General features: G+C 37.4%; 1 long non-coding RNA gene across 1 annotated transcript; it reads left to right on the top strand.

Annotated features, from left to right (window-relative positions):
• The first annotated feature begins 1,870 nt into the window (after nucleotides 1-1,870).
• On the top strand, nucleotides 1,871-2,666 carry LOC149146296 (uncharacterized). The gene is made up of 2 exons (XR_016264756.1): nucleotides 1,871-2,155; nucleotides 2,246-2,666. It is a non-coding gene; the product is annotated as an uncharacterized LOC149146296 (long non-coding RNA).
• Nucleotides 2,667-20,639: the final 17,973 nt, after the last annotated feature.

Below are 20,639 nucleotides of genomic sequence, written 5' to 3'. Positions count from 1 at the left end.
ATTATCATCACTACTTGTGCACTAAAGGTGTTCACACCGATTGAAGGACTCTTTCAACCCATTTTGACCTTTGGCAATTAATTTAGAAGCCTCCCCGAACATACAAGTCGAAATACTTTAGATGTGCGCAAGGAATCCGGAGAAAAATCACTTCGAGGATGCATACGAGACTCTTATGAATGAAACCTACGTATGTACATGACTCTTATGAAAGAACCCTGTCTATGCCCTCAAAAAAAGTTTTCAACTCTACTTGGCTCCAAATTTCCCGAAACCAATCGTTTTTTTCTCTAAGCATCTGTACAAGCATGCAAACCTCTTCCAAGTCCTTTGACACCTATGCAAATGGATCAAACTTGTCTCCTAAGTGCCACTATCAAGTTGACCTAAAGGCCAACAAATAAAGGTTGGAAAGATTGCCAACAAGTCCTCAACTCTCCTCAAACACATGCACAAGCTGCAACACATCTGAACTGACCTTTAACATCTCTACAACCCACTATAGCACATCTCCATCATCATCATGAGACTAACAAACTACTGCAACAAGGTCAGCTCTAGTTCATGCACTAGGTCATGAACACCATTAACACAAGAGGAACCATCCCACTGTGGCACATCTCCATCATCATCATGAGATCAACAAACACACTGCAACAAGGTCACCTCCAGTTCCTGCACTAGGTCATGAACACCATTAGCACATGAGGAACCATCAACCACACCAATGCCATCATCTGACCATCATGAGTGTGACATCATACGGTTGACATCAATGCCAACACAACCATCTCAATGCCAACTCAACTAGTTGCAACCATGCTACAAGGAAGACATCCACACATCAACTAGACTACATAGGGTTGACATCAATGCCAACATGAGCTAGCTGCCATCATGAACCAATGCCAACATCAGCTAGTTAGAACCATGCACACCATAATGCCAACAATGAAAACTAAGGTTCTACATGATTTCTCTATGTTCATTTTAAACAATGTTCTACCAGGTTTTATATCTAAAAAGCCTTGTTATTTTGGGTTTTGGGGCTAGTCTTCCACTACCTTTATTCTTCAAGAGGGTTGTTAGAGATTCAATATGAGAAGTGTAGGGCTAATCCACTACCACAACTATGTACGTTTTTTAAGATCTTCAATGTGATATTTGTTAATTTTGTTAAAAGTAAGACACCCAAACCTCATTGGAAACAAATGTGGATTGCTTCATGCTAGTCTTTGTTGTTATATGCTTAATCTAAAACCATACATGTGAAGGGACATGACATTGAATAGCAACTAAGGTTTAGTGAAGATGTAGTTTGGACAAATTTGTTTTTAACAAATCATAGTGGCAATAATAATTCAATGAAAATACAAATGGACCAGCCCTTGCCTCTAAATACAGTAAAACGATAAAGCGACGAAATAATAGGATAAAGATGCATGGAAAGTTTGTTAAAAATACAACATACATGTAAGAAGAGACTTGCAAACTAAGTTATTTTGCACAAAAAATCAACAAAGGGGAGGTGTTGTAACTTTTGTTTTCAAGGATCAATATAGTTATGATTACCTATGAATATTTAGGTTGTATTTCGTCTTGTAGTCAAAGCTCTGATTAAGAGTACTAATATGGCATGTCAAGATGATGTATATCAAAATACTAAGGAGATCTTGAATTTGTGGGACTACCTAATTAATGCGATAGAGATGAAATGTCATGCCATGAATTTAAGCTTCTATATACGTTTTGTTTGGTTATAATGAGAACGAAGCTATATTAGTTGTTTATAATCATGTTCTACCTTATTTTTATAGGTAGGTATAACTCAGTTACATGGTTTATCTTTATAATTATTAATGAATGGCCAATTATATTGGAATGACATGTATGGTGTGTTGGCGTTTTGAATTTAACAGAAACAACAGAAGTGGAAAGACCCAAATTCATTCCTTTCACTGGAGTTGGAAGGAGACTTGATGGGAAGACTATTAGCACTTCAACAACACCTAAAACCTCATCTCGAACTAACATTTCCATGCCCCACGGTACAATTAGCAAATCATCATTGCCTAGATCCACTAAGTCTACAGTTGTGAAGAATCCTCCTGAAAAGCTCATGTTTGATTCAAATGCAAGTAATGGCTTACCAAAGGTATGCACTTTTAATTTAATGAACTATAAAAATACCTTTTATATCTATTTTTTCATCAATCTCTCTAAATCATTATCATTCTTTTCTTAGGATGCTTTAAAGGAGGTAGCTAAAGATGAGGCAAAAAGGATCCACCAAAGTTCCAAGCTTTTACAGGGAAAAAATATTTATTAAAGTGATGATAAGACACTTTATCTCCCTCTTGTGGGAATATTCAAAGGCACAATGAAATTAAGGGTTATCACATGTTATGCATTGAAGTCTTACTAAAACACCCATTTACTTAAGAATGGGTGAACTGATAGACATAAGACCTAAGTTCATGAATTTTTATACAAAGCATTAATTGAATGGGAGTTGGATATACGATTCAGTATATTTGATATAAGAAAATCAAGATGATGAGATACGTGATGAGTGTAGAAACTAGAGCCACTTGACTTGAAAGCACATGTTATTTGGTAGGTTAGGATATTTTATTATTTAGCACATTTTATGTGGATTATCATAAGACAAGCTATATGAGGATTTTAAGGTAGTAAATGATGCTAGGATGGATTAAGGTTAGCTGAGATTGTTCAATATGTTAGTGAAACAAAAATCTTTGTATTAGGAGTTTTCCCTTAAAGGAATGTTAGGATAAGAAATAACAAGGATTTAACTTGAGAAAATTCAAAAATCTGGTAAGGAAATACATTTCAACAAGAGCAAACAGAATACACACTAGCAATGATGGCTGAATGAGAGGAATGCTTCAAGATAAGGGACAAAATGCCTTATGATTACAAGTAGTTTCCCTTTCTTAGGAAGATGTTGAAGATATTATAGTCTAGAGATAAATACTCTTTTTGAAATACAGTTTTATGCACAAATACAAATATAGGTTAGGAGAATACACACCAACTTCAACTAACACACTAAATTGAATGCAATATTTTGTAATATAAAAATATTTTACTTTGACTTACACATTTTTTTCCAATGTTGTATTTAAAGAAACTTGGTAGATGGGAACATGCCACTCACTCTATGAGACATTATTTTGTTTGTATGGAACCATTTTTATGAATTATGTGAAATTTTCACAATGACATAAGCAACATGTAGGTTTAGACACTACATTGGACTAATTGTCTACCACACGGGTAATAAACCCAACATTATTTCTAACATGTCTTCATAATGTTTAATTTTCTTTGACTCTTACAAGCTCTAGGAATTACTCAAACTTGTCTCTAGTTAATGCTTTTCAAAATTTTTACAAAGTTTTGTTATGTAGTACACCAACCTAATTTTACACTTATTCCCTTGTAAAATGATATTGCAAACTCAATATGATTAGATTTCTAGTGAAATACTGAAAATCTTAGAGTTGGATGTTAGTTTAATTATTGTAGAATAATGTCATTAGATCTATAACTTTTGGGTATCATTCTTAGTAAAATTGCTTCACATGTAGTTGTCACTATTACCTTGTACTCAAACTCAATAGATAATAATTTGACTATTGTTTGCATCACATTTAGAAATCACATTTCTACTAAGAGCGGATATTAATGTAGTTTCCCTCTCATCTATATCTTTGGCAAAGTTTGAAGTTATGAATCCTTCTAATTTGACATCTCAACTCTTATAGGGAATTTATTATTTCTCTCATATATTACAAAAAAAATTACGGTTTTTAGTTCATTCTCTGCTTTCCAACAAGTTCTTCAAATTTTGTTTTTATTTATCCATATATTTTAGAGGGAATTTTCCAAAGTTCTCCCGAGTGAAGTTCCATTTTATTGCAAAATTAAGGTTATGCCATTATATTTAAACTTACCATTAAAGTATTACTATACTAAATAGAGATTACCGCAATTGTCTTGGAATTATGTTGGATCTATTCCATATTCATCATCACAATGTGAAGATGAAAATTTATACTCATATTGACTTAGAATTCTTCTTTAAAATATTTTAATAGCTAATATTCTATGCCAATATGAGTTTTGTGTTGAGAATTATAGATATTTATTGTAGCCTATTAAAATGTTTAATGAATTAAGATTTTTGAAAGGGGTGTGAAAGTTAAGATTGTAATGTTTATAATCATAGTTCAAGATACACTAAAATATCCATGGGATACTCTACTATTAGTTATGTTCCAAAATTATTTTGAAGCTTTTGATTTAATTTGTTGATCAAAAGTTATGTCAATGAAGGATGAATTATTATTTTTTGTCGTTATTAGAACTTAGTTCAAATATTGAACTTGGACAAATGATAACTTAGAATATTGTACGAAACATAATAATTTTTTTACCAATGAAATTTCAAAATATCCTCTTTCTAACTTGTTTAATTCCATCAAATTTGTGTTAGATTTTGAATCCCTGATATCATGAAATATTTGATACCATATAGTATTTTAAGCATAAGAACAAGATATAGCAGCTGTAAGATAACTACACTACCAATTGGAAGACAAAAAGAGAAGACATAATTATAAATCACTCAAAGTAAGACATTGCAATACCAATTCAAATTCTTTGTCAAAAGACTAAAGGATTGCTTGTATTACATTGAATAAGTGAGTACAAAATATAGAACTCTCTCTAGGAGAGAGGAATTATGCACTAGGTGTGGTTTCTTAATGCATGCAAATATAAAACATTGGTAAAATACCACTCAACAACAGTTACCATATAGTATTTTAAGCATAAGAACAAGATATAGCAACGGTAAAATAACTACACTACCAATTGGAAGACAAAAAGAGGAGAGAATGATAAATCACTCAAAGTAAGACATTGAAATACCAATTTAAATTCTTTGTCAAAAGACTAAAGGATTGCTTGTATTACATTGAATAAGTGAGTACAAAATATAGAACTCTCTCTAGGGAGAGAGGAATTATGCACTAGGTGTGGTTTCTTAATGCATGCAAATGTAAAACACTGGTAAAATACCACTCAACAACAGTTCCCCTAGTCACTCAACAACAATTCCCCTAGTCTCAGTTAAGTGGCCATAAATGGAGTTATCCTTATTTAACTATTCGTACACATCAATTAGCTAGATATGCACAAGATAAAACTCATACATATTCATGCATGTATGACAAATCTCAGTTAACTATACATGCACAAGTGGAGAACTCATGCACACACAACATCTGCACATGCAACTCACGTATGCGTAATTAAAGTGACATGCAAGTCAAATCTTCAAAAATAAAATTGGATACTGAAGAGATAATGTGCACTTGTCTAAGAGCCTAATATAGCTAAGCAAGTGCGCTCTAGATGCCATGTCAATGCCCATTCACTACCATATGTCATTGCCATGTGATCTGCTTTCTAAAAGTATGCCTACTATAGATAGTCGTACAAATATATTATAAATAGTCGTACAAATATATTATAAATAGTAAAGCTCCTAAATAGTAGAAAAATGTGTGTAGGGAAATGTGCATGTACACCAACAATTTGGATATGACCATAAATGTTAATGTTATGGTCATGAGAAGAGAAGATACTCCCTAAAACATTTGTTTGAAATTTGCATTGCCTGAATGCCATTTGTTTTGCTTAAAATTGAACAAGAATACAAAATCTAATAGAATATAATCTAAAACATATTGAAACTATAAATTAATGAGAAATTAGTTGGACCATTCAAATGCTATGTAGTATATTATGAAACACATGAGAATAATGAAGAATTAGGGAAATGAACTAATTCCATGTGATGAGTTGCACATTTTCCACCCTATTAGTGAAAATTGGTTGTACACTTCCACGTGAAAAAACTGTAACACATACTATATGAAACACAATATATGAGAGAGACAACCCACAATGCTTTATTATGTGAGAGAAGCTTATTTTTACATTAATCACTTTTTCTTCATCCCTTATACTTGATCACAATTGATATGCCTATAAATATTACCATATTAAGGTTTGATATAGACTTTTTGGAATGTTACCACTAAATCTTGCATCTTAGTGCAAAGCCTCACTAAGCAACCTAGATTGAGTGCAACAATGGGAGTGTTACCACTATCACCTCAACAACTCCCCTCACTTTCATGATGGATACAATTCATCACAAAGGAATCGTCCATAGTATATGTTAAGGATCATGTAACCATTTTGACTTCAGCTAAATGCCCCTAAGTGTTCCACAACAAGATTTATAAGTATGCAAGAATTAGTGTTTCGAGTTGATTAAGGTATAATTCCAAGAAAGTGAGTTTAAGGGTTCCTATGGCTCAATCTAGAGGCTTATGTCAACCAATATAGGCTCAAATAAGTTCCCAAACACATACAATCAAGAAATTATACTTGGTTGTCATAAACTAGGGTTTTAAACCATAAATTGCAACAAGCAAATAGTTTATAACAACAATAAGAAAATCTCTAGAATTTAGGATATAGGCATAAAATTAGGGCTAATTAAAGAGTAAATGTAAAGTATATTACAAATTTTCTGTGATTAAAATACGTATAACACAAACCATCCCTAGACGTCAGCTCTAAATTATGGCTGAAAATGCATGTAAATTGATAATTTTTCTTTTCCAATTAATTGCAAATCAATCCTAACCCTAAGACAATGACATCTAAGATAAAAATAATGGTGAAAATGTATGCTTTTGCTATAAATAAACCCTAATTTATCCTAGAACAAATATAAGAAAATTATTCAGGGTTTTTAAATATTGACACATCAGCTAAGGTTAGTACTTTTCTCAATCTAGTGCTATGAGAGTCTAGGAGTAAAACTCCTTGGAAGAAAAGAGATGGTGTGGATTCAAAGAAATTAAGGGAGACAAACTTGTGTCCCTCCACTCTTTAACCCTAACGTCCATCTATCTTCTCAGAGAGTGAAAGGGAGGGAGCTAAAGCTAGGCCATCTTAAGAGAAAATTGATGAAAATGAGATTTTAGAGCCACAAAATTGTTGAGAAATCCATTAGGGCAACAACTTAGGGTTTTCTTGAATTGATTTCTCTTATTATGACATCATCTTGTGATATTTATTTATTATTTATTCTTTCAAATTATCTTGTTCTTATCATCAAGATTAATGCCAATCAATGAAGATCACAAACAAAAGAAAACACAAGATGTAGGCACTCAACCAAAGGAAACCCCTAACAAGGGGAAAACCTAGTCAAACTCTTCACTAGAAGACTTAAATCAAATTGAGACAACCATGACCTTTTTTACCATGAAAAACTTTCCTCCATCCACCAAATCGGGCATTCAAGAAGACTAAAGTCAATATGAATTCAAATTCAATTTCCAAACCAAATGGAGTCTCCTTCTGCCAATTCTGAAATATTTGGCATGCATTCTTATCTTTGCAACTTCATACTTCTTACTTTAGTTGGTATTGTTCATTTAGGTAGAAACAAGATGAGATAATGATCTTCTACTTCTTTGCTGTCCTTTATTCCTTGTATAGTGAAGTAAATCTCTTTTTCTAGATGTTTTCACACTACATCTTCCCTTGTAATTACAGATCAAGTTCATCCTTTTAGATTAATGCCATACAAGGTTGATCTTTTTGCTTATATATATTCTTCTAGGTTGAATCATCTTCAATAGGGCCGACTTGCTAGATGTTGGAGACAACTTGAAATTCCTTGAAGCCGACTTGGTGGAGGAGTAATTACATGGTATATATATATATATATTTTTTTTAACATAATAAGCCCAAGAAGGGTCTACAACAAAATGATAATGATAATGACATAAGACACAAACCTATAAGCCTACGATGGGGGCTTTGACCTATGGACCAATGACCCAAGCATGTGTTGATCTTGATTGTCATTGAAGTCAATATGGCAATATTCTGGATAATAAATGATGATGTGAAGCCAAGTTTTTCAGATCCGTGAAGCAACAGGAGCAAGAAGCCAAGGAGGAAAGCCATTGGAAATCATCGTGAAGCCAAAGAGTAAGAGGAAGAAGTTCATCGGAAGGAGAAAAGAGGAACACGCAGCAGAGGAGCATAAAACAATGATTAAGAGGAGTTAACAATAATATTGAAGAAATAAGCGGATGGAGTATTAAACCATGGAAACCCATTAAAATTCCCAACGCATATAATAAAAGTTCACAACGCATCGGAGAAATCAATATCGGCGGTTTTTATCGCTTTATTATGTGTCATGTTGAATCCCCCGACTGCGATATGTATTACGGACCCAATGGTTCCATAACAATATGCTCTATGGTTATATCGCATCCGCCATACTGGAACTGCCGCATCGGAAGTTATGTATCACAAAGGAATGTCACACTTGAAAACTGTGATTGCGATATCATTGCGGACCGCTACACCATTGCAATACAACTCAATATAATATCGCGTCCATCGCATAATCACAAACCATTATGTTTGCATAATCATGTTCCATTCAAAACACCGATTGCGATATAATATGTGGACCCGACAGCTCCATTAGAATACACCTTTATGTAGTATCACGTCCGAGTATTGGAAGTTACACAAATCATAAAGGGTTGTCACCATCAGACCGCCGATTGCGATAAGACTTGTGAACCTGACGGACCGCCAATTGCGATATTACTGTGGACCCGATGGACCGTTGATTGCGATATTACTGTGGACCCGACAGACTGCCGATTGCGATAGAGGTTGTGGACCCAATAGATTTATTAATGATTGTTTAAAGATTATATCACATTCTCTCCAGCGGAAGACAAAGCATGTGCACACTTGTAAAACCTCCGATTCTCATGAAGTTACGATTACGGGATTAAAGGTGATGACTTGGCATTTGGGACCTCCATATGGGTATAACCTCTTTTATGTGGTTTCCGTGATTAATCAAGTCTACGATATAATTGGATTAAAGACTATTTGATACAATTTAATATACAAGTTGACCTCCTCCTAATGAACATGTCCTTTGGGTATTAGTGAAACCTGTATAAACACAAGCTAAATGCCTTGATCTCAAGTATCGATCTCAGGCATAAAACAGAGATAATAAGGAGAGTTCACTATTCATGAACTTGAAGAAACAGAGGACGCTGAAGGTCGTGAAGCAGAAGATCTAGCAGACGATGAAGGTGCAACAGAAGTTGAAGGTCGAGCGAAGAAGGAAGCCGAAGACAGAGTGGGAAGAAAAATATTTTGACCGAGTTCATCTTGGAAGGCTTAGAACTGAAGTGAAGCCATAGGGCAGACATCAACCTATTAGAAATACTACAAGGAGAAGGTTTGGTAAAGAATTCCTTGGGAGCAGTATAATACAATCAAACATTTATTGACAAAGTAAAACTATAGGGTTGGAGCCCTTGGGGTTGGTGCCTCAGAATTGGAAGGATTGGTGTCCTTGGAGTTGGTGCTCCTAAATTCAAGGTTGGTGCCTTGGTAAGATAGGGTTGAAGCCTCATCAAAGTCCAAGTTGGTGCTTGGAAAAAATTATCAGATATTGTATTCAATCCTTTTCTATATATAATAAAATCATTTCTTTGATTAAATTGTAAGGAATCTAAACTGGTAATAATAACAATTGAAAAGAAATACTGATTCACCCCCCTGAGTATTTCCAACAATTGGTATCAGAGCCAGCTTCTTCAGAATCAACCTAACAGTTGGAAGAAGGATTCTTAGTTACAATGAAGAATCAAGAAATGACAGGAAGGCTTCCCTTGTTCGATGGTACTAATTTTGGTTTTTGGAAAAAGAGAATGTCTTACTACTTAATGTCCCTTGGACCTGAAGTTTGGAACACTGTTTTGAATGGGTACAATGCTCCTCCCACTCTTCCTACTGATCAAGATGAAATGAAAGCGTACATTGCAAATGCCAAAGCTCTAAATTCCATTACCAGTGGAATTACTGATTCTGAGTTTATGAAAGTCTTGAATTGTGACTCGGCCAAAGAAGTATGGGATAAGATGGTTAGCTTATATGATGGGGACTCCAAAGTTAAGAAGGAAAAGCTTCAAACTCATAGGAGGCAGTTTGAAAGTTTTAAAATGGATGATGAAGAAGATATTGCATCATACTTCCTTCGAGTAGCTGAAGTAGTCAACTCTCTTAAAGCATTGGGAGAAATGATTGAAGAAAGCATTGTTGTTCAAAAAGTCTTAAGATCTCTCCCAGACAGATTTGACTCCAAAATAAGTGTTATAGAAGAAATGAAGGACCTAGACACTCTCAAGATGGATGAAATTCATGGAATCCTGATTGCCTATGAGATGAGAAAAGGAATCCCAAGTTCCAAAGATGCAACATTCAAGGCCTCAAAATCAAAAAGGGGAAAGGATGGAATAACAACAGTGATGACTTCGATGTTGAATCTGAATTGGCGCAATTTGTACGAAGGCTAAAGAAAGGATCCAAGCTAAAAGGTAAGCACCCTCTTATCTGTTTCAGATGTGGAAGAATAGGTCATTATGCTGCAAAATGTCCTCATAAGCATGACAGTGATGATGAGGAAGATTAAAAAAGGAGGATATACAAAAAGAAAGGATTTACTAAGAAGAATTTCCTCTCTAAACAAGATGAATACGATGAGGATGAATATGTGGTCATCAAAAAGAAATAATCCCAAGGAAGTAATGATGAATCAGATGAAGAAAATGACTATGCTCGAAGAAAGGAAGTACTATTTATGGCATTCATTGAAGATGATGAATCAAGATAGGAAAACAAAGAAGATACAAACGAATTACTAATTAGTGCCATTAAAGAAAACAAAATGTTACGAAAGAAGGTCATCTCACTTAAAACAAATAAAGAGGAAGCTAGAAGAAGGGAGGATGTCATATATGAAAGACATGAAGCTGAAATAGTATCTCTCAAGAAAGAATTGGAACAAATCAAAAGAAGTTGGCAAAGTTCTCAAACACTTGATCACATTCTCAACACTCAGAAATCTCAAAGTGACAAGTTCGGGATTGGTTTTAAAGAAGAATCATCAAGTGATAAGGATAATGCAAGAAGCTATGCCGATGTACTTTGCAGCAATCCAAAAGAAGAAAAATCATCTCATCAAAGGCTCGACTCAAATCCAAAGAATGAAGAAAGAGAAACTCCAAGAAAGAAGGTTTATTCAAATCATGGCTATTATAATAGGTACCAAACTATCTTTCTTGGGCATTGTTATTATTGTAAAAATTTTGGTCATCAAGCTAAACATTGCATGGCTCATAAGAATGAAGCACCAAGATTGAAGGATCAGACAAACAAACCATGTAGTCTTAAAGGGCAAGGACAAATCAAGACCTTCAACTCTTTTGATCCTTTGGCCAAATTTGATCGAATTTTCTCATTATGTAATGATAATGGACATAACGAACAAAATTTCCCCCTCAAAAATAAAGAAGCAAAAGATGAAAATCCCAATACGGATAAATGTGGTCTAGCTCTATGTGCTCACAGTGAGGAAAATCTTTGGTTTGTGGATATTGGGTGCTCCAGATATATGACAGGTGACAAAAGGAAGGAAATGTATCCTTTGGGAGTGGGTCTGCCAAAATTGTTGGAAAGGGAACCGTTACCCTTATTAATGGAAAAGGGAAGGCTCAAAATGCTTTTCTGGTAGATGGGCTCAAACACAATCTCTTGAGTGTTAGCCAAATCTGTGATCAAGGACATAATGTTGTCTTCAACACTAAAAATTGTGAAATAAGGAACTCTTCCTCAAGAGAACTTGTGGCGAAAGGAGTTAGAACATTAGATAACGTCTACATTCTGAACAAAATTCAAGAAGATGAATGTTATCTAAGTCAAACAGATGAAAGCTGGTTGTGGCATAAGTGACTGGGGCATACAAGTTTTGATAACTTATCAATATCAACAAAATCAATGCAGTAAGGGACATTTCAAAGATGTCCAAATTAGATCAAGCTGTATGTGGGCCATGTCAACATGGCAAGCAAACTAGAACCAACTAGAAGACTAAGGAGTTCTCCACATCAAAACCTTTAGAGATTATTCATGCAGATTTATGAGGGCCAACCAAAACTCTAACACTCCAAGGAGAAAGGTATTTTGATTTATTTGTTGATGATTATACTAGAATGATGTGGGTATATTTCATTAAATATAAATCTGAAGCATTTGAATGTTTTAAGAATCTTAAAGTTCTTGTAGAAAATGAAAAGGACTCCAAAAATAAATTTCTTAGAACAGATAGAGGAGGAGAATTCACATCAAAAGAATTTGATGAATGCTGTAAAGAACATGGAATCAAAAGAGAGCTCTCCACTGCTAGAACACCTAAGAAAAATGGTGGGTAGTTGAAAGGAGAAACTGAACTATTCAAGAAATGGCAAGAACTATGTTACTAGCAGTTGACTTGCAGCGAAAATTTTGGAAGGAAGCAGTTGGTACAACAGTTTATACCTTGAATCGAACTCAACTAAGACCAAATAATGAGAAAACTCCTTATGAATTATGGAAAGGAAGACCTGCTTCAGTAAAATACTTTAGGATTTTTGGAAGCAAATGCTTCATAAAGATCAATGATGACTCACCAGGAAAATTTGATTCTCGGGTTGACGAAGGAATATTTCTTGGATATTCTACCAGAAGAAAAGCTTACAAGTGCTACAATAATCGACTACGGAAAATAGTGGAAAGTATTGATGTGAAGATTGATGAAGGGCTTCCAGAAAAGAAAATTGAAGATCATGAAGTTGATCCCTTTATTGAAGAAAGCGAAGAAGAACCTGAAAAGGAAGAAAAATATCAAGAAAAACAAAAACAAAAAGAACCATCTCAAACTCCTTCAAAAGTGAAATTCCTCCAAAAACATCACCCAGAAGAGAAGATTATTGGCAATGTAGATGAAGGAATACAAACCCGAAGAAGGATGACAAGTACACCAAAGAGAAATGATGTTGCTCTCCTATCTATGATAGAACCAGAAACTTTTACTCAAGCAAGGATCCTCATTGGGTGGAAGCCATGGAAGAAGAAATGTCTCAATCAAGAAAAATGGGACACGAGATGATCCAGGTCTAGGTGTGAAGAAGGACCCTTCCAAGACCTTTTACTTTCGTGATGTGTTAAATTGCATTTTAAAAGAACATTAATGAATACATTTGCATGCGGAAAAGAAGAGGAACATAACAATCATCAACACATGAAAACATAAGCGTTGATAATAGAGTTCATCCAGGAGGGACTACGTCTCTGGGCCCCAGTGTCAAGATGGTGTAGGTCGCTGCATTAAGTGTTGTCAATAATGGTGATGTACACAAGAGATTATGTCGCGATCATACAAGGAAAAATGCCCTCGCGTAGGAGTGGCTCTAAGAGATGTTCCATAACTAAAACTCTCAATCAAAAGACTCCTATCAATATGACACAAAAAAATGCATGATGAGTATCCCACCAACATGGCACAAAAGGGATCTCAATGCAAAACATGCATGACGACAACAAGAGTATCCCAACAAAATACAACAAGGGATCTCAAAACATAACACGATGAGTTATGACAACAAGTACATCATATAGAAGATTCCACATCAAATCAAGCAAGGAATCATGACAACATATAATAAACAAGATCATGCATCAACATCAATCAAGGATCCATGTAGCATAATGTATAAAGAATAAATATATGAACAAATCATATACCTCATACCAAGGGCCATCGGAAGAAGCGAATGTTCATATCTTTAGCAGAAACAATCCACGGTGAATGTGTTATTCACATTGTCGACGCGCAGGCACAACCCGTTACCAATCTGGACTTCGGCTCCCCTTGCATCGATCATTTTCTGGCTTGTCCCAATCCGGGCATCTGAAACAGAAGTTGTCAAAAGTGCTGAAGCTTGCTTCAATCTCACAGCAACGATTATACAAGAAGAATACTGCTCTGGACTCGCTGCAATGTAGCTCTCTCGCTATCTCGCTGTCTAGTGCTCTGGCTACGTCGTTGTAGCTTTGCGGCTCTGCCTGACCCTCTAGTTTGTGGCTCACCTTCACGCACTGCCTCGACCAAGCTCTATGGCTCTCTGTGGCTCTGCGACGCTCTGGCTTTCAAGCGCTCTGCTTTCATGCTTCTCTACGTGACTCACGACACTGTCTAGCTATCTCTGGCTATTTGGCCCTCTCGTGCTGTGGCTCTCCATCGGGCGCAGCCTCCTCATTGCCTCTCTGGCACTCTAAAACACAGGTTCTCGGGCTCCCCCTCTCTAGCCTCGGCTCTCTGCATTCATCATGTTTTATAACACGTTTTTATGACAAAGGCCACTTAAAACAAGATTTGTTTTGTTTATAATAGAAGTCGTTTGCATACAAGGATCGACGGGTGCAACAAAAACCTTGGAATATCCTTTTTTATGTTAAACAAAAATACACGTGGAAACACTAAAAAACTGAAAACCCCGGACTTCAAATTTCATCAAATCAGGTCCATAAACCCATCGGGTCTGCGCTATATCGCAATTGCATATTGCTCTGTCAATGGCCCTATATATCGGGGGACCACCGATTGTCGATATGCCGATTTGCAGATTGCTAATATGTCGATTAGATCTAGACCGTTGATCTGTTCCTTGATCAGACGGTCCAGATTGCATCGCATGTCGCTATTGCATCGCCCCTTGGTATCTGGGATCACCGATCTCCCGATCACTGATTTAATCCTGGTCGTTGATCTGTTTTCTGATCCGACAACTGAGATCGCGCATTGCTAATCGCTATCGCATATCGCAATCGTTGCGGCCCAGGGTTCTGCCTTTGGCATCCGCCGATGCCGATCGTCGATCGCATGAATTAAGTCCTCGATATCGCATGCCTGTCTTCCTCTGACCTGATATATCAGAGATCGTCGATCGAGGGTTCTAAAGGCCCGACCTTAAGTCTGTCCTTTGGACTCCTCCAATTGCGATTGCCTTTATAAGGCTTGAAAACCATTTTTATGAGAAAAAGCCTCCTTTTTTCAAAGGAACCAAGGAAATTTTTTCGTGATAACTTCATCATCCGAACTCGGATTGAAGTGCCATTCATAGATCCATGATTAGGATGACAAGATCTATGCTCTAGTCTTGGTTCGAAGTCATTATGAGCACTTTGATTTTTGAGCCCTCTTTGTCCTGTGTGTCTCTCTGGAGCCACTTGGATCAATCCTCCCTACTGAGGAGCTTTTTTTCCTCCAAAAGCATGAAAATTAATCTGCAACTCTCTCTATACCCTGTCTGCATCACAAGCATCCTGAAAAGGCCTCGCTTCCATCTCCTTCACCTTTGTTCTTCAGAGCCTTAAGCGATGAGACGACACCTTCTACCTCTGCATCTGTAGTACATTGTTTTGCAAATTACATGTTGGAATGACATGACCAACTAAAGACCCAAACATCCCATACTTGCCACGAGTTTATAACACATACTAGGTGGTCAAGTTTACAACAAGATGGATGTAATATCACAGCTACGAAAACAAGGCCAACACATCATTGTTGCTTCAAAAAGTGATGGAAAACACATCATCACTACAACACATGATTTACATACATAAGGCCAAACACTATTGTTTCGACAAGTGACAGAAACATCACTTTCAGAGTTTTAACATGCAACTCAAAATACGACTCAAAACATGACCAAACATCATTGCTACTGACCAAGTGTTGGAAACACATCATCACGTTTACATTTTAAAATGCAACAAGTGACTTACAAAAGAATGACCATGAAACGACAACATGTCTAGAAACCATTTTTCACCGATCAATGTGAATGGATCACCTCCTTGAGGTGGTTTTGCATGTCGAACAACTGCTCTCCCTAGTTCACGCACTGACGCTTTGTCTTTAAGGTGCTGCTCTGGATGGAGCCTCCAACAAGTGGCTCTTTGATGGCCATTTCTGTTGCAATGACTGCAGTAGGTTTTCTTCCTCCATATGTGCTTAACCTGTTTCTTTTCATGCTGTTGAGAGGGTCTTTCACGCCTCATGAGTGCTGCCATTCTTTTCCAACACTTAGAAAAGTTATGATTAGGTAAACCACAAAAGGTACATGTTTTTTGATGGCTTGATCTTTGTTCATTATTAACGACACAATCATAATAAAAATGAACATTCGAAGATCGAAAATGGGTATACCTTCCCTTGCTGTTTCTGATGTCAGTCTGGCGATGAGAGTTTGCCTCAGCTCTTTCCCTGCAATGGAAACTGCCATGGGATGATGGGGATGTTTTCCCATCATTCTCTTTCCTCGACGATGCCTTAGACGAATCTGACACCTTTGAGCACTTTCCTTTAGTGTATCTCGAGCCCGCAAATGGATGTTCGTCCACAACCTCCAAAGTTGGAGTGATGCCTTGGTTATTAACACCAAGTTCTTCTTTCTCCTCGTGCCTCATCCTTGTAAGGAGCCTCATGTTTGTCCCTGTAATTGGGATCTCCAAATCTCCAACAGACATCATACCATGAGAAGATGAAATCGAAAGGAAATTAACCTATTTTACCTCCTCTTTCGATTTGGAAAGAATTGATGATGGTTTCTCATCATCCGTTGTTGGTGGTTCGCTTGTTGTCTCAGTGCATTCCCCAACTTCTTTCTTGACATACCCAAGTCCTGCCTGACGGGGTAATTCTTCTACTTTGATGGGGTTGATAATGCCTTGGCCATTAACGCCCAAGCCTTTTCCTTCATACCCCATTCTCTTTAACAGTTTGGAGCCAATTCCTGTGGTATGATTTTCAAACACAGTGAAATCATCATCAGGAAACATACATGAAGATGGAGAACTACTTTTTACCTCACATGGGTCTCGCTGCAGCTTTTCCAAGGCCTCGTCCTTTGCTTGTAGCTGTCGTAGCAAACTTTGTTTCTCCTCTTTCTCTTCATGTAGACGCATCTTCAATTCATCGTTCTTTGTTTGAAGATTATGTTTGTTTTGCTTCAGTTCATCCATGGCCTCTTCCGTGGCTTGCAACTGAAGCTGCAATCGCTCCTTTTCCTCTGTCTCTTTCTGTAGAGTTTCATACACGATTTCCACTTTCTTGGAAATTTCGACCACAGTCTCGTACATCGCTCTTTCATCTTCTGTCCTTGTTCACACCGCAATTCACATACACGTAAAGACAACTCTGATACCACTAATCCAGGTCCGGGTGTGAAGAAGGACCCTTCCAAGACCTTTTACTTTCATGATGTGTTAAATTGCATTTTAAAATAACATTAATGAATACATATGCATGCAGAAAAGAAGAGGAACATAACAATCATCAACACATGAAAACATAAGCGTTGATAATGGAGTTCGTCCAGGAGGGACTACGTCTCCAGGCCCCGGTGTCAAGATGGTGTAGGCCACTGCATTAAGTGCTGTCAATAATGGTGATGTACACAAGAGATGATGTCGCGATCATACAAGGAAAAATTCCCTCACGCAGGAGTGGCTCTAAGAGATGTTCCACAACTGGAACTCTCAATCAAAAGACTCCTATCAGTATGACACAAAAACATGCATGATGAGTATCCCGCCAACATGGCACAAAAGGGATCTCAATGCAAAACATGCATGATGACAACAAGAGTATCCCAACAACATACAACAAGGGATCTCAAAACATAACATGATGAGTTATGACAGCAAGTACATCACATAGAATATTCCGCATCAAATCAAGCAAGGAATCATGACAACATATAATAAACAAGATCCTACATCAACATCAATCAAGGATCCGTGCAACATAATGTATAAAGAAGAAATATATGAACAAATCATATACCTCACACCACGAGCCATCGGAAGAAGCGGATGTTCATATGTTTAGCAGAAACAATCCACGGTGAATGCGTTGTTCACATTGTCGATGCGTAGGCACAACCCGTTACCAATCTGGACTTCAGCTCTCCTTGCATCGATCGTTTTCTGGCTTGTCCCAATTCGGGCATCTGAAACATAAGTTTTCAAAAGTGTTGAAGCTTGCTTCGATCTCACAGCAGCGATTATACAAGAAGAAGACTGCTATGGACTCGCTGTAATGTAGCTCTCTGGCTAGCTGGCTGTGTAGCGCTTTGGCTACGTAGCTGCAGCTTTGTGGCTCTGCCTGACCCTCTGGTTCGTGGCTCACCTTCATGCACTGCCTCGATCAAGCTCTATGGCTCTCTGCGGCTCCCGTCTCTCTGGCTTTCAAGTGCTCTGCTTTCATGCTTCTCTGCGTGACTCACGAAACTGTCTAGCTAGCTCTAGCTATCTGGTTGTCTCGTGCTGCGGCTCTCCATCGGGTGCAACCTCCTCATTGGCTCTCTGGCACTTTAGGCTCTCGGGCACTCTAGCACACAGGCTCTCGGGCTCCCCCTCTCTAGCCTCGGCTCTCTGCATTCATCGTGTTTTATAACACGTTTTATGACAAAGGCTGCTTAAAACGGGATCTGTTTTGTTTATAATAGAAGTCGTTTGCATAGAAGGATTAGCGGGCGCAACAAAAACCTCGGAATAGCCTTTTTTATGTTAAATAGAAATACACGCGGAAACACTAAAAAACTGAAAACCTCGGACTTCAAATTTCATCAAATGGGGTCCATAAACCCATCGGGTCTGCGCTATATCGCAATTGCATATCGCTCTGTCAATGGCCTTGTGTATCGGGGATCGCTGATCACCGATACGCTGATCCGCCGATCGCCGATATGCTAATTAGATCTGGACCGTTGATCTGTTCCTTGATCAGACGGTCCAGATTGCATCGCATGTCGCTAGCGCATCGCCCCTTGGTATCTGGGATTGCCGATCTCTCGATCGCTGATTTAATCCTGGCTGCTGATCTGTTTTCCGATTCGAGGGCTGAGATCACGCGTCGTTGATCGCTATCGCATATTGCGATCGCTGCGGCTTGGGGGTTCTGCCTTTGGCATTTGCCGACGCCGATCGCTGATGCTAATTGCTAATCACATGACTTAAGTCCCCGATATCTTATGCCTGTCTTCCTCCGACCTGATATATTGGAGATCGCCGATCGGGGGTTCTAAAGGCTCGGCCTTATGTTCTAAAGGTAACTCTTTTCAGGATAACTTCATCATCTGGACTCGAATTGAAGTGCTCTTCACACCTCCATGATCAGGATGACGAGATCTACTCTTTGGTCCTGGTTCGAAGTCATTCTAAGCACTTTGATTTTTGAGCCCTCTTTGTCCTATTTGTCTCTCTGGAGCCACCTAGATCACGGGAGCTAGTACCTCGTCCAAAGGATAAATGTATAATTGGAGCTAAGAGGGTGTTCAAAAAGAAATGAATGAAGATGGATAAATCATCAGAAATAAGGTAAGTCTTGTTTGTAAAGGTTATTCACAAATTGAAGGAATTGATTTTGAAGAAACCTTTGCACCGATAGCTCGTATGGAAGCTATAAGGATGTTCTTGGAATTTGCATGCTCAAAAGGATTCAAAGTCTATCAAATGGACGTAAAATCAACATTTCTGAAAGGGGAGCTCAAGGAAGAAGTCTACATGGAGTAACCAAAATGTTTTGATATAGCAAAAGGAAAAGACTTTGTATGTAAGTTGAAAAAGGCATTATATGGTTTGAAACAAGCTCCTAGAGCGTGGTACGCAAGATTGGATCACTATCTACAACAACAAAAATTCAAAAAGGGGGTGGCAGGAAGTAATCTCTACATGAAGATGGATGAGGATAAATTACTAATCACCCTTGTATATGTTGATGATCTGATTTTTGCTAGCAATAATGATGAAATGAGCCATGAGTTTGCTCAAAATATGTCAAAAGAATTCGAAATGTCAATGATTGGTGAGCTATCCTACTTCCTTGGACTACAAGTATCACAACCACAACAGGCATGTTTATCTTTCAAACAAAATATCTCAAAGACATGCTTAAAAGATATGGAATGGAAGAATGTGCACCTATGAGCACACCGATGACCACAAACTGCAAATTAAGCAAAGATGATGAATCCCCCCCGTAGATGCAACTCTTTACAGGTCAATAATTGGAGCTCTCTTATACTTAACTGCTACAAGGCCCGACATTATGCAAGCAGTGGGAATGGTGGGAAGATTTCAATAAGCTCCTAAGCAATCCCACATGTTGGCTGTGAAAAGAATTCTCAGATACTTGAAAGGAACTCTTGACTTTGGTCTTTGGTATCCCAAAAGCACAAATACTATAGTGACAACTTATACCGATGTTGATTGGGCTGGAAGCATGGATGATCATAAAAGCACCAGTGGAAATGCATTTTTTATGGGAGATTTCTTGGTAGCTTGGCTCAACAAAAAACAATCATCTATATCTCTCTCTACAGTTGAAGCCAATATATAGCCGCAACTAACTGTTGTACACAAATACTATGGATGAAGGAATCTTTGAAGGATGTCAACATAGAAACTAAACAACCAATCACCATCTATTGTGATAACACAAGTGCTATCAGTCTTAGTAAAAATCCAGTGATGCACTCAAAAACCAAACATATACCAATCAAGTATCATTTTCTCCGTGAACAGGT

The sequence above is a fragment of the Pinus tabuliformis genome, chromosome X (assembly GCF_031772625.1).
Source record: "Pinus tabuliformis cultivar Carrire ecotype Pingquan chromosome X, CPIR1, whole genome shotgun sequence".
Classification (NCBI taxonomy): Eukaryota; Viridiplantae; Streptophyta; class Pinopsida; order Pinales; family Pinaceae; genus Pinus; species Pinus tabuliformis.
This window is presented reverse-complemented; position numbering and strand designations above follow the sequence as displayed.